Source organism: Lathyrus oleraceus, chromosome 6 (genome assembly GCF_024323335.1).
Source record: "Lathyrus oleraceus cultivar Zhongwan6 chromosome 6, CAAS_Psat_ZW6_1.0, whole genome shotgun sequence".
In the NCBI taxonomy this organism is placed as follows: domain Eukaryota; kingdom Viridiplantae; phylum Streptophyta; class Magnoliopsida; order Fabales; family Fabaceae; genus Lathyrus; species Lathyrus oleraceus.
Genome location: NC_066584.1, coordinates 317,622,230 through 317,638,037, shown reverse-complemented (window position 1 = coordinate 317,638,037; position 15,808 = coordinate 317,622,230). Strand labels below are relative to the sequence as shown.

At 32.7% G+C, this 15,808-nt stretch overlaps 1 pseudogene; it reads right to left on the bottom strand.

Annotated features, from left to right (window-relative positions):
* Positions 1–9,320: 9,320 nt before the first annotated feature.
* On the bottom strand, positions 9,321–11,708 carry LOC127095430 (photosystem II CP43 reaction center protein-like; annotated as a pseudogene).
* Between the last annotated feature and the right edge of the window lie 4,100 nt (positions 11,709–15,808).

Below are 15,808 nucleotides of genomic sequence, written 5' to 3'. Positions count from 1 at the left end.
GACTTAGCCAAAAATTAGGGCCTCCCGGTGGATTGAAAACATGAAAAAGCAGTCCAAGCAAAAATTAGGGACTTGTATAAAGAATAAAACCCAATAAGTCGAAAACCCAAATGGGTGGTGTAGGCAAAAGAAGGTGTATCATCTCGATGGACTAAGACTCGAAAAGAGCGGTCCAGGAAAAATTTAGGGATATCCAAAAAGCATATGACTGCAACACTTGAGCCATACTACAATAGGAGCTCAGACGGGAGCAATCAATTCAATAATCGTCTTCAGAAGTAAAGTATTGTGGCCTCGAAGACCTATGAATAGTAGCATGTGTTGGATTCAATAGGAACATGAATAATCTGTTTCATTTCCATTTTTCCTTTATTAGCTTTTCAGTAATGTCCTCTTACAGGAATTACCTCCTTATGTACTATCGCCCATTTACGGGTCAAAATTCTCAATAAATAAAATTTTGTTTCTCGAGCCTTATTCTTTGTCTTTCATTATTTTCGCTTGATTAAAAAGTGTTAATTATTTTTGAATAATGCATTGAAACATCAGGTATAATAAAAAGCTTTCAAAAAGTATACTTTACTTTGATTTCGAAACATCGAAAGGTCTGTAGTCTTCCGGCACTACATCTCAAGAAAGATACAGGGTCTCTAAATCAATAGCCCCAACTTAACCAGCACATAAGTTTCTTCCCTTCAAGTCATATAGAGAAATCCCAAATATCAAGAGTATTATGGCCAATTCCATGGACATATCAAAGTCTCAAGAGGTCGGAGAGTTGGAATGTTACAGAAAGACTGATTCCCATAATCCAACAGATTCATCATACATATCATAAAAGAGGTGCCAGCCCAAATAATGCATCATGCATAAACATACATCGGTTCGAAACATGCATTTTCACAAACATGCATACATAACATATGATTTGTGACCGCTCTTAGAAGTCCAATCCCTAGCTATACCAGTACAATTTTCACAAGCGGGAGCGCTTATTGGCTGTACCCAGTAAGTAAATATCTCCACAACACCTTTTCAATAAAGGATTTCCCCAGCAAACGCACTCACCATGAGTCTTCAAGGGAATTTATCTAGTAGTCGATCATTCTAAATGATCATTATCAAAAAGTGAGCATGTTTTCATCTCTCACATCCCCATCTTAGCAACCTATCCCCCATACGGGATAAAGTCCATCAAATACTAGGGTTCCATCAAGAGAAGTTGTTAAAGGTTCTATCAAGAAAATGTAATCATGGTTCCACCAGGGTTCCATCGGGAAAGTTCATTCACGGTTTCACAAGGGTTCCACCAAGGTTCTATCGAGAGAGTTTATCCAGGGTTCCACTGGGGTTTCATTGAGGGTTTCACCAGGGTTCTATCGAGAAAGTTCATTCAGGGTTTCACCAGGGTTCTATCGAGAGAGTTTATCTAGGGTTCCACCAGGGTTTCATTGAGGGTTTCACCAAAGTTCTACCAGGGTTCTATCGAGAAAGTTCATTCAGGGTTTCACCAGAGTTCCACCAGGGTTCCATCAAGAGAGTTTATACAGGGTTCCACCAGGGTTTCATCAGGGATCTATCAAACAGCAACCAGAGGATCATCAGAGTCCTACCCGAGTTCCGTAAAATGATCGAATGATCATATGAATGGTATGCAAGCTTCACCCGGAGGGATTGAATTTGATCAAAAGGATTATACCAGGGTCCCATCAAGGTATCATCAAAGTTCCATCAGGGTAATGATGAGAATTTCACAAGATTTCCATCAAAGGTTGGTTCGGATACCAACATAGCAGTAAGGGTTGTTAAAACCTTACTAGTCCATAAAGTCTACTAACACCGTGATCAAGATTAGGGTTGTCATACCCTCAAATTCACCCTACCCACATACAATATCCATAACCCTAATCAATGAGCATACATCCTTCATATATCATATCATGTGCATCTACACTCATAGTAAACAAGCTCAAACTCAAGGCATGGGGGTTCATTTGAAGCTTTAAGATCCCCTGCTTATGTTGAGGTGTGCCTAAGACACCTTAGTCCTAATCTTCATCCTCAAGGCATCCTTGTACCTTGGAGGATCACTCGATACATCTCACTCACATCCAATAACCTAATTGGATGATGAGTCCTCATTGAAGACATGTGAAGATTCATTTGGTCACCCAAGGACATCAACCCTAGTTCTTGACCATCGGTGGCTTGTACAAGTCATGATTCACTTTGTGCCTTGGCCATACCTTTGAGGAACCCTATTATCCAAACTTTGTTCATACCACAACCTTATGAATCATCTCAAAATACCTCTTGCATCCCAAAACCCTAATTTGTTTGGCTATGGCTCTTGATGAAACTTGTGGTCCAAGAAACCCTAATTTGTGCAATCCTTTGATTCTATGCCTTGCCTCACTTGATTATCCCATCATTCAACACTTCATTCACCTTCAATTCAAGTCAATTTCAACCATAATTTATCACACAAACACCCATTTCATCCATGGTACAAGTCTTTGGTTTCACCTTGAACTTTGAACTTCCAATGCATTGATTTCACCCATGGACTTGACCTAAAATCATCCCACCAAGCACCAAGCCTCATTTTCCATCAAGATATGATCATATGAGCTTCAAACATCCATCATGGTGCCTTAAAAATCAAGAAATCTCAAAATGGCATTTCTAGGTCATATTGTTTGGTCACATTTTGGCAAGTTTGACCTACCATTTGGTCCATACCCCATTTTTTCAACTTTCAAGATTTTCAATATCTTCTTTGAGCCAAATGTCCTAATTGAATCCCTCTTCAACTTTGTTTCAAGGTCCAATACCAAATTCATTGAGCAAGGACCTCAATTTTTGGATTGGCCAAGCTGGTCAAGATGCCTAGGCAGATCTAGAATCATGCCTATGACCCACGCTTTACTTCATTGCCATTTCCAAACCATAACTCCTTTTGACCTAGTTATTTTTGAAAATGATCAAGGACAAAAGAACAATTGGCACAAGTTTCATGCAAAATGCACAAGTCAATTTTATTTGGCCCAAGTTCAAAGTTGGTGACTTGCCATGTTGTACACATCAGACCACACTTAGACACTTTTTGCATTTTGATAAACTGGTCGGTTTGGGTCGGTTTTGACAATGAAATTGCGGGTTGGACGACAGACCCAATCCATTGAAGTTTGAAAAGATTGGGTAACGGGTTAGGCCAAACCCGATCCAACTCAACCGACATACACCCCTAAAAATAGTTAACCGAAGTAAAGCAGACATATTTAAGTTAAAATGACCATTAATATAAATTCTCTTCAAATTTCAAAATATATTTTCTGTTGTATTTTAAAATGTAGGGTTGGATAATCGATCGGTTTGAATCGATATTGGGTTTAAAATTTAAATCCGATGTAAACTGCGATTTTATTTTAAAGACTAAATTTTGACCGATGAAATTTTATTTTTCAATGGATTCAGATAAATCGATTTAACAGATAAATCAGATTAGTTTCATCGGTTTAATATTTATTGGACTTAACCATAAAAATAACTATTTTTTTTTATAAATTCACATATATTCATTATTTTAAAAAAAATATCAAAATAGATCAAAGACGAATTATGCTTTTATTATTAAAAAAAGTATTATTACAAAATAATTTTTCAATATCATAATATTAATTTTCTTTAAATCATAAATTAAATAACATTCAAAATTTCATTATATTTTTTAGAAGTACACAATATTATTGTTAAGATATAAAAATAATAATAACAACATTATCAACTATATTTTTATAATGGATTCACCTTATAGTAATAAAAAAATAAGACAAATATTATTTGAATATGATGATTTCAATTTTCTAAGAGTTTCAAATAAACATTCGAGTCCGACCAAATTAATCTTATACTACCTAAATTAAACTATTAAATCAATATGAAATTTAATCCGATCCTTCATTTGCACAAAACAAATAATAAGTCGGACTATCTAAATTGGACTATTCAAATTTGTCCAATAAAATGGTACAGTTTCAGTTTCCTATAAAAAAAAATTAAAGGCAGCTGGACTAATTTTAATGAGTACAATCTCAAATACTAAGTGACAAGATTTGTAATTTAGTAGTATACTAGAGCACACCGTGACGTAGGGGCTGGGTTGATATAAGCACAGACAAACACATGCATCCAGTTAGTCTAAGAAGTAAGGTTGAAGTAAGCACTTCTCTATCTTCTGAATCATCAAATATAATGAAAAACAAAGCTAGGCAGAAGCAGAAGCCACTGCATTTGAACAAGGGAAGCTACTGAGAAATTGCTTTCAAATTGGCACTACGCTTTATCTACATTATTAATTATTTAAAAATATTATTTAAGGTAATAATTCTTTTAAATTATTTCCTTTCAACTATACTTCTACTTTCCTAAATTTAAAATAATGTTTGTCATTGTCTTATCTTCAATCAGTTAGTGTGGACTCCATGATTGCATTCAACAACATTAATAATACTCACTATCTTTATGTTTTGTCATAATAGTGTTTTGGTTGATCATTTAAGGAATCAAGTTAATTATTTATGTTTGTGTTTAATAATGTTTTTATCTACATTTTTGAATCTGGGACACATATGTCAAACATGACGCTTAATCAATATATTCGACAAGTTAACCCAAAAACAATACAATAACAAATACTAATGGAGCAGAAAAGTAGTAAATAACACGATAGTTATTTATACAATTCAATGAAACCACGCCAATGTTTGAGGGGCTGAGTCCAAATTCACTATTAGTAAATTCGTACAATTAATCTTACAAATAACAACAAACTCTATGTTATTTAATGACTCTTTCTAACATTACCCAATAATTTTTATTTAGAATCCCATATGAAAGATTTATTTAATAGATAAATACAAAATTATAACATATCGTTATATTATAGAATCCTTAAGAGTAATATTAACGATGTACCTTTTAGGATTCGAGGGATTATCGTCAGAAATAGTGACCAGGAGAAGATTATTATCCTCATTCTCATCTAGGGTTTTGCCAGAGTATGTTAATCGTTTAATGGAATAACGTTTAAATAACTAAATGGCTGAGGGCAGAGACCTCTCATTAGGCTTAATTGAAGGGTACAATCCATCACGGTCCATTCAGATAGAAAGTTCAATTAAGTAATTCATCATTAATATTTATTCATAATTGACCATAATATAATTAATTAATAATTGATTATGTCAATCCATGTTTGATTAATTAAATAATTAATCTAACAATCTTCCACTTGGATGACAATAATTTTTTATTTTTTTTAATATTAGAGTACTAAATATGGTCAAAACACTAATTAATCAAAAGAAAATTAAGCTTCAACGTAAAAGAAATTGTATCTGATAGGGTAAATAAACCATACATGTTAAAGACTCACATTTTATATAAAGAATGATGAATTTAGAGTAACATACTTAAGTCTAATAAATATGTTATTAAAGAATGACCCAAGCATATGAAAATTTTATTGATAAACTCTCACTAACCCAAAATATCATAAGACTTACTCATGTGTATAAGTTTATGGTTAGTGATTATACTAATGAATATCCACATAGGTCTAACAATAGTAATTACGTATAGGTGTACTCTATTAAGAGAGTAATTACATTTAATCATAAGGACTTTCATAAAACAATATCATACTCGATATGAGTATTGATATTATACTTGTACTTTCGTATTTATGACCTCAAGAGTGTGGATGTTGAATATACAATAACACACTATTATTGCATGTTAAAGAATAATTGTGTCTTTTCAATATCGACCTAAACATCGAATTATGATGTTTCTTGAGATTAAGAGGATAATATATATTTCAGTATAATAGAATAACACTTCTTAAAATTATTGTATATTTTAAAGTCTTCTTAGAATATCTTATATTTATAATGCGCTCAAGAATATATGACAATATGAGAATAATAATCTAAAATGTTTCAGATTATATTATTGTATACACATGTACTCCCACTGATCTAATAGGATAAATATTTTTGAGAGTCCACCAATATTAAATACTCTTATTATATAATGGGATACTAATTTTATTTTTATTGCAAAATTATACAGTGATTTGGTTGTATAATATATCATCATTAAAGTTCTACAAACTCAACCACATATTTTGTACGTAAATAGAATATATCATTATTTAGATAATTTCACATGAAAGAATAAGGGAGCTTGACTACAAGAGCCACCCGTCGAACAGGGACGAAAGTCGTCCTTAGTGATCTGACGGTGCCGAGTGGAAGGGTCGTTGCTTAACGAATAAAAGTTACTCTAGGGATAACAGGTTGATCTTCCCTAAGAGCTCACATCGACGAGAAGGTTTGGCACCTCGATGTCTTCTCTTCGCCACCTGGAGCTGTAATAGGTTCCAAGGGTTGGGCTCTTTACCCATTAAAGTTGTACGTGAGCTGGGTTCATAACAATGTGAGACAGTTCGGCCCATATCTGGTGTGGGCGTTAGAGCATTGATAGGACCGTTCCCTAGTATGAGAGGATCAGGAAGGACGCACCTTTGGTGTGCCAGTTATCGTGCCAACGGTAAACGCTGGGTAGATAAGTGCAGAGCAGATAACTGCTGAAAACATCTAAGTAGTAAGCCCACCCTAAGATGAGTGTTATCCTATTGCAACTTACCCAAAGCCTCCGCGGAGGGTAGACTCTCTGCCCCTACGTGGACGGAGCAAAAGAAGTTTTGAGAATTGAAGGTCACGACGAGACGAGCCATTTTTCATTAACGATAGGTGTCAAGTGGAAGTACAATAATGTATGCAGCTGAGGCATCCTAACAGACCGATGGACTTGAACCTTGTTCCTACATGACTTGGCCAATTCGATCAGGCACTCACCATTTATTTTTATTGTTCACCTCTTTGGCAACATGAAAAAACCAAAACCTCTATCCCCACCCCTTGAATAGATAGGGATGGAAGGGCGAAGGCCTTTGGTGTCCTCTCCAATCAAGAATTAGTACCTCACACTCATAATGAAAAGTAAATATACTTTTATCTCATGTCTTTCTTTAGTTTATGGTTTGATATTATGGTGTCTTAGGCGTAGAGGAACCACACCAATCCATCCCGAACTTGGTGGTTAAACTCTACTGCGGTGATGATACTGTAGGGGAGTCCATGCGAAAAAATAGCTCGGCGCCAGGATGATAAAAAGCTCAACACTTTTCATTCTTATTCTCTTTTTCAATAGAAAAGGAGAATAAGAATGAAAAGGTCGTCTTATTCTAAACCCCAATTATCAAGTCTATCCCACTTCACACCTCGGAACGCACAATCCTTATTCTATTTCTATTCTTATAAGGAGAGATACGCTCTCACATCTTCTTTCATTCTTATTCTCTTTTTCAATAGAAAAGGAGAATAAGAATGAAAAGGTCGTCTTATTCTAAACCCCAATTATCAAGTCTATCCCACTTCACACCTCGGAACGCACAATCCTTATTCTATTTCTATTCTTATAAGGAGAGATACGCTCTCACATCTTCTTAACCAAAAATAACTGGGAAGAGTAAATGTTTTTTATAGGGTACTCTGGGGAACAGATCTAGTGGATACAAGGTGAGGCATGTAGCTCAGAGGATTATATTTTTTATATCTTACATTTTTTATATCTTAAAAATACTATATTTATATATAGTATAAATAATAGAATAGCCCCATACTGAATAAAATCTCCCCAAGTAGGATTTGAACCTACAACCAATTAGTTAACAGTTGACCGCTCTACCACTGAGTTACTAGGGAATAACTGAAAATTCTATCCCATCTATATTATCATATAATAAGATATCTAATAATATCGTATACTAAGAGTTTGTAATATATATCATAAGATAAATATCATATTCCTAGAATATGATTGATGCCTTGGTGGTGAAATGGTAGACACGCGAGACAAAGTCTCGTGCTAAACAACATGGAGGTTCGAGTGCTCTTCAAGGCATAATATTGAGATCTATTATTGAATTGGAATAAGTTCACCAATAGATCACGAAGTTTTGGTGATCATATCTATCTAATGAAATGAATAGAGAGTCCATTTTGAAATCTATATCTTTCTATTCGAAATAGACGATTTTCTATTAATATTTGTTTCTATTAAGAATTCTTAATATATAGATATATATTCTATATATAAAAGATATATATTATTATTCCATATTCAGAAAATAATATGAAATTCAAAAAATAATAGGAATATTTTAATATTCAAGTTTTTAGTTTTGCTATATATTTATATATCATATTAAATATAAGATATAAGCTTTTTCCAATATAAGGAGTTTGACCCCTCCCGTTAATAATGTTTTAGTTTTCTTTATTTGTGGGGTCTTATATATTCCATTTTCATGTGCCTCACACACAACCCGAAATAATTCGGGGGGAGTGGTCATTTCGTTTTTTGATCTAGAATGAATAGTTTCAAGAGATGAGAGAATTCAGAATATCCACTAAAACTACTAATCCAATCCATAATCATGTACCAGAAAAGAAAATATTTTTGTTACTTGACCAACCATCAGGAGAAGCAAATACAACATGTACACTAATTAATAAAATGGATGAAGTAACAATTAATGTAAAAACAGCTAATTGAAACACAATAGTCATGTTTATAATCCTCTAATTTACCAACAAAAGAACTATACCATTTGATCCCCCAACCCCTTATTAACCCCTTCCAAAAAGAAATAAAAAATGCATTCTCCTTATGGAGGGTTTTATCATGAATCCATTGATTTTAGATGACACTTCTTATTGAGGCATGGAATGAGGGGTATTTTTTTTTATTTCACAAAAGAGCATGCTGGATCATGCATATATAATATATACAGATAGAGAACTAGACCAATAGATTCACACTGAATATCTTTATCATAGAGAAAAGGGTATTAATTTGTATGGTCATGTTCTCTTGAGTGGAATAAAGATAAAATAGAAATGATCTTTTGGGGAGATGGTTGAGTGGTTGATAGCTCCTGTCTTGAAAACCAGTATAGTTCGAAACAAAGAACTATCTAGGGTTAGAATCCCCCTCTCTCCTTTTTCTTGGCGAATGGATTTTTTTTTATTGATTTTGGTTGGCTCAGTTTTTTCAGGCTCGACTAAGTGGTGATATAGGCGATCCCGAAAAAAGATTAGATATAAATGAATTGAAAAGAAAAACCTTTTTTCAATATGATCTCCTCGACTCAACCCAATATGTATACTAAAATCAAAGTGGTTCTTACGTCAAGCATTGGATTTCATGTGTAAATTAAGAGGATTCGTGGAAAGAACATGCTCAAAATCTCTATCAATTCCTTTTTCAAATTGTGCGGCAGCTGCGCAAGCTCTTCCTGCGTGCCATAAATGAGCTACAGATAGGAAGAATCCTAGAACAAAATGAGAAGTAGCTAACCAGCTTCCAGGAGAGACATAATTGACTGTATTAATCTCTATAGCTACTCCACCCATGAAATTTAAAGAACCTAAAGGAGCATGAGTCATATATTCAGTGGAACGACGTTCTTACCAAGGCCGTATATCTTTTTTTAGTCTACTCAAGTCCAAACCATTAGGACCTCTTAGAGTTTCTAACCAGGGAGCACACAAATCCCAAAAACGCATAGTTTCTCCTCCAAAAATGACTTCTCCAGTCGAGAACGCATTAGATATTTACCTAAACCGGTAGGCCCTTGAGAGGAGCCTACATTAGCTCTAAGACGTTGGTCTCTAACTAGAAAAGTAAATGCTTGAGTTTGAGAAGCTTCTGGTTCAGTGGGACCATAAAACTCACTAGGATAAACAACATTATTAAACCAAACAAAGCAACAAGCTATAAAACCAAAAACGGCTAAAGCACCTAAACTATAAGATAAGTAAGCTTCTCCAAACCATACTAGTGCACGCCGAGCCCATGAAAAGGGTTTGGCTAACATATGCCAGATTCCACCAAGTATACAAATAGAACCCAACCATACATGTCCCCCAATTATATCTTCCAAATCGTCCGCACTCACAATCCAACCTTCTCCCCCCAAAAGAAATTTTAGTAAATAACCAAATAGAATGCTTGGACTAAGGGTGGAGTTGGTAATTTTTGTTACATTTCCCCTTCCCGGAGCCCAGGTATCATATATACCTCTAAAATAAAAAGCCTTAAATACTAGAAGAAAAGACCCTATACCTAACAAAATTAAGTGAATACCTAAAATAGTAGTCATTTTATTTCTATCTTTCCATACATAACCAAAGAATGGAAAATATTCTTGAAGAGTCTCAGGTTCCATAAGTGCATGATAAATACCACCAAAGCCCAATACTACAGAGGAAATTAAGTGAAGTACTCTAGACACAAATTATGGAAAGGTGTCGATAAATTCCCCTCCAGGACCTATCCCCCAACCTAGAGTAGCTAGATGGGGAAGTAAAATTAAGCCTTGTTCATACATGGGCTTCTCGGGTACGAAATGAGCAACATCAAATAGGTTCATTGCTCCGGCCCATAATACTATTAATTTGGCATGGGCTACACGGGCCTCCAGTAGTTTACCAGATAAATTGATAAGTCGGGAATTCCCGACCCACCAAGCAAAACCAGTAGTTTCTTGGTCACGACCAGTTAAAGCTAAAGTTACATTAAAGAGCATTTCCACGTGGTAGAACCTCCTCAGGGAATATAAGGTTTTCATGAGGATTATCTTGAGTCGCCATCTACGCACGAATACCTTCGTTTGAGAGAATATTTTTGGTGTAGAAAGTCTCATATTCAGGATCTTCCATTGCGCGGATTTCTTGAGAAACAAAGTCATAGGCACGTAGGTTCAGGGCCAAACCGAATACTCCAAGAGCACTCATCCTTAAACCAGTTACTGGTATAAATAACATAAATAAATGTAACCAACGTTTATTGGAAAAAGCAACCCCAAAGATTTGGGACCAAAAGCGGTTAGCAGTAACCATTGAATACGTTTCTTCTGCTTGGGTTGGGTTAATAGCACGGAATGTATTTGCGCCATCACCATCTTCAAATAAGGTATTTTCTACGGTAGCGCCATGAATAATGTATAGTAGGGAAGCACCCAATACACCAGCAACTCCCATCATATGAAATATGTTTAATGTCCAATTATGAAACCCTTGGAAAAAGAGAATGAATCGAAATATAGCTCCCTACACCAAAACTAGGCGCAAAGAACCAACCAGACTAGCCCAGTGGATAAATAAGGAATACAAAAACAAAAACAACAATTGGACTAGAGAATGCGATTGCATTATAAGGCCGCAATTGAACAGATCGAGCAAGTTCAAATTGACATAACATAAAACCTATTAATCTAAAAGCACTGTGAAAATTAGCAAAATTCCACAAACCACCTAACTGACACCAACGGGTCAAATCTCCCTGTGCTTCAGGACCCCACAGTAACAATAAAGAGTGTGCTAAACTATTAGCAGGAGTAGAGACTGTTGCAGTTAAGAATTACAACCTTCCAAATAGGAACTTGCCAATCCATGAGTATACCAAGAAGTTACAAAGGTGGTACTTGTAAACCAAGCCCCCCCCCCCCCCCCCCCCCAAGAAAAATAGACCGGACCAAACCACAAAAACAAAACGGTCTGTCTGTAACCAGTCATCCATAATATAAAATAAATCATTTTGATCTTTGGTAAATTTACCAAGAGCTATAGTCATAGTAATCATCATATTCAACTACTTCAGACTATTTTCGAACACCTCCTAGCATTTTCAGGGATGGAAACTTCGAGGCTTTTTTCATTTTAAATATGATATGATTTCTCGTAGATTGTCCCTTGTTTTCGACTGGGTTTCGAATAGAAAAATTATTTTTTTTGTCGATTGATATCTAATCCATGTCAAATCCATTAACTTAATTGACTTATTCCTTTCTATTCTAAAAAAAATCCCCAAGTCATGACTCAAAAATTGTCTTATGACTCATAAATCCTATAAATACATTTTTTAAAGAACTATTCCATAAACAAATGATCGATCACTTTTATTACTCTCGTTACTAGCAGATCCCCAGACATACTACTCTACTTTTATCAAATAAGATTATTCTTGAATCTTGTTCGTGAAATAAAAAAAATAGTTTTCTATATTATTCAAATTTGTATGTCTAGAAAACTACTAAAGGATCCTATATTTTACTTTCTATTTTACATTTATTTCTTTTATTGTCTTCTTTGTTCTATTTTTCTTTCATTCAGATTAATCAAATTCGGACGTATACCTTTTCGTGCGAATCGAGGTAAGAAATTGGAATATTTTTCTCTATGTGCGAATTCCTTCCATTAATTGCCTCAAAATCTCGTATGCCTCTTATGCATAGATATGAAAACCAAATTTTGATACTCGAAGTCATGATTTGATGGATTTATTTTATTATTTTTATAGACACTAGTAAAGGACCCGTGCGTTCGCACGGGTCGCGCAAGTGCAATAATTTATTTTAAAAAAATTAAAATATAATATATTTTTTTGTTTATATATATATATAATATATTATTATATATATATAATATATATAATATATAATATATATATTATATATATATATATATATATATATATATATATATATATATATATATATAATATATATATATATATTATATATATATATATTGGTTGGATCAACGTACACAAATTTATTGCATAAGAGTTTTTTTTAATGTAATGGATGTTAAATGATCAATAAATGGGTTCAAAAAATTTCCACAAATAACTTTTTTCAGTTTGGGACATAATAAAGTAAAACATTATTAATTTATAGTAATATAATTTGCTTAATTTTTTTGTATACTATATTAAGGAAATAATCAAAAAATATAATACAAAAATATTTTTACAATTTATTGATATATTGATATATAATAAACATTCCATTGTTAATGTTATGAATAAACATTCCATTTATCATTGAGATTTTGGACATAAGAATTAATAAAAATATATTTATTTAGTAATGGATGAAATTTTCCAATCTGTTACTAATTTGAGGTATAAAAGCGCAAATATTAACCTTCATAATAAATGATTATTTAACCAAAATACATAAACCATGTAAAAGAAATACCAGAACCTCATTTGTTTTAAAATGTAGTAATGAATACTACCAAATGTTGAAATTAATTGCAATTGATACAGTAAGGTTTAATGCAACAAAAGATATTGAAACAAAAGGTTCACAATTTTAGTTAAAATTATGAGAAATAAGTCCAGCAACAAAAATGATTTAACTTCGTACAATTCTTTGGTCCTTAAAAAACTGGGTTTATACAAAACCTGCCCGCAACCTTTTAGGAAGTGATGATTCAAAACCTGCCCGCAACCTTAAAAAACTACAATAATAACTAATTTGATTTCAGGATATTGATTTCATTTTGGAATGATAAGATTGCAACAACAATAAAATAACGGTAATATTTTTTAGTAGTATAAATAGGTAATTTATTTTATCACATTTTTCACTCACATCTAGTCTAAATTTGACCAATTTATTTTATTTAATTTTATTTTTTTGTGTACACATTTCATTTGAAAATGAACCTCAATCAACATAACACATGCTCCAATTTTATGCAAAATGATGGAAGTCCTCTTTGTATCCCAAATCAACAAAACACCCCATATTTTGGAAATCCACCTCTTATTCCAAATCCACACCATAATTCAAGATTTCAAAATTCTCTTTTTATCCCAAATCCATAAAATAATTCACCCATTGGAAATTACTGATATCATACATCACCTTACCCAATGAAAAACTCTCTTTTAATGTATTTTGATATATTTGAATCAATTTTTTAATTATATTTTATATAATATATAATGGGATTTAGTGGGGCCCATTTTCTTAGCCCACTTTAATTATTTACAATCATTTTCTTGTACAACTAAATGTATAAAGAATTGATATTCTTATTGATTTATTACAAATCATGCATAACATTAATTATCTTACGGCTGAATTATTTTAATACTCCACTGACCTAGCCAATAGAAAGGAGGCAGTGGACATAATTATTCATTTCAACCCCCAACTATATTTTGGCAAATAAATAATTTAAATATGTTGAGTTATAATACTATATATGATGACGTGAGATTGGTAAAAAGTATAGTTGCATGCTTAACTTAATCATTTCAAACAAACAATGTAGATTTTCCATTACCAATCAAAAGACAATTCACTGTATATGATAATTATACCTTATTTTTTTTATAAATCCTTAATTCAGTTGAATGCAAGATTCAAACATTGCTCCAACATTTCTGAACTACCTGCAATTTTAACATATGTATTAGACTTTGAAAAAAATTGTAAAAAAATGTGTTTCTATGTGTTTTCTATAATTAGTTTTGAAGGATTTCGTAATAAATTTTTATGTAATTGTTTTTTTAATTTCTAACACCATTAGGCATGTTGAAACCAAACATGACATGCAATAATCTATTTATAATTTAGTCGTATACACATATTTCATAAGATGACAACGTATTTTGTTATCAATCTAAAATACTTATTAACATTTGAAGATATGATACTCATATAAATTTTGTAATTGAAAGAACACACAAAACACAATGTTCAACATAACAACATAGGATTTTGAATAATTTCACACACATGAATTAAATACTCATTATCATCCTTTAAACCATACATGAAATATAAATGTCAATTATAATCCCACAAAATAAACACTTCAAAAAAGTAAGAACACATCCTACAACCAAAACATATCATGTTCTTAACAACTTCATACTTAAACTCATTCTGGTGCTAAAAAGTTCATAAAATATATTTCAATATCAAATTTCCGAAAATTCTAATTAAGAAGATAATTCTATCTTTAATTTCTTGGATGGTTTGGTGCCTGATAATTGCGTAGCGCCAGACGCTTCAAAATCAACTTCTTCACCCTTGTCAGCAATTACAACATCCTTAGTCGGAGTCATTAGAATGATTGATTCTAGATCATTTTCACCAAATGTAGATAATGTTTGCTTGCAATATAAAAAATTAATTGTCAGATATAAAATGAATTATAATAATACAATATTTATCATAGAAAATTATTATGTTAACAAATGAAGATACTTACTGCGGAAGTTTCCAAATTTTCTTTGTTAGGGACCAACTTTGCATATTCAGTTTTAGACTGATTCTGCACATTGAAACATCGAATATTTATTATACTTATTAAATGTTTAAATAATACATGAATTAAGTGAATATTATACGTCTTCTACTATGTAGTCATTTTCAATCTCTTTAACAAAGGCTTCATCATCACAAAGCTTCCAAACAGACGCTTGGGAAAACGTTGGCTGCACCTTAACTCTAAAAGCCATTTTCTTATTCAACAACATTTCAAGCTCATCAGGATAAACCATTGGATCATCTTCTCCATTCTAATGGAAAAATAAAATATCAACCATGAGTGATAATCTGAACTTTACAACTCGATAAACTATTAACATTTTAACTTATGTATAACAATGTACCTCCACCATAGAGTTATGCATAAATTCAGCAGTCATTCCAAGTATAGCAGCACATTCGGAATCCCAGAATACAAATCGATATTTTGATTCACCATTGCTAACATATATCTCAATCTTGTACCTATAGTATTTTAAACGAAGAAAATAATATGATTAATAACAAATCCATTACCAAATTTATTTGCAATTCATCTAGATT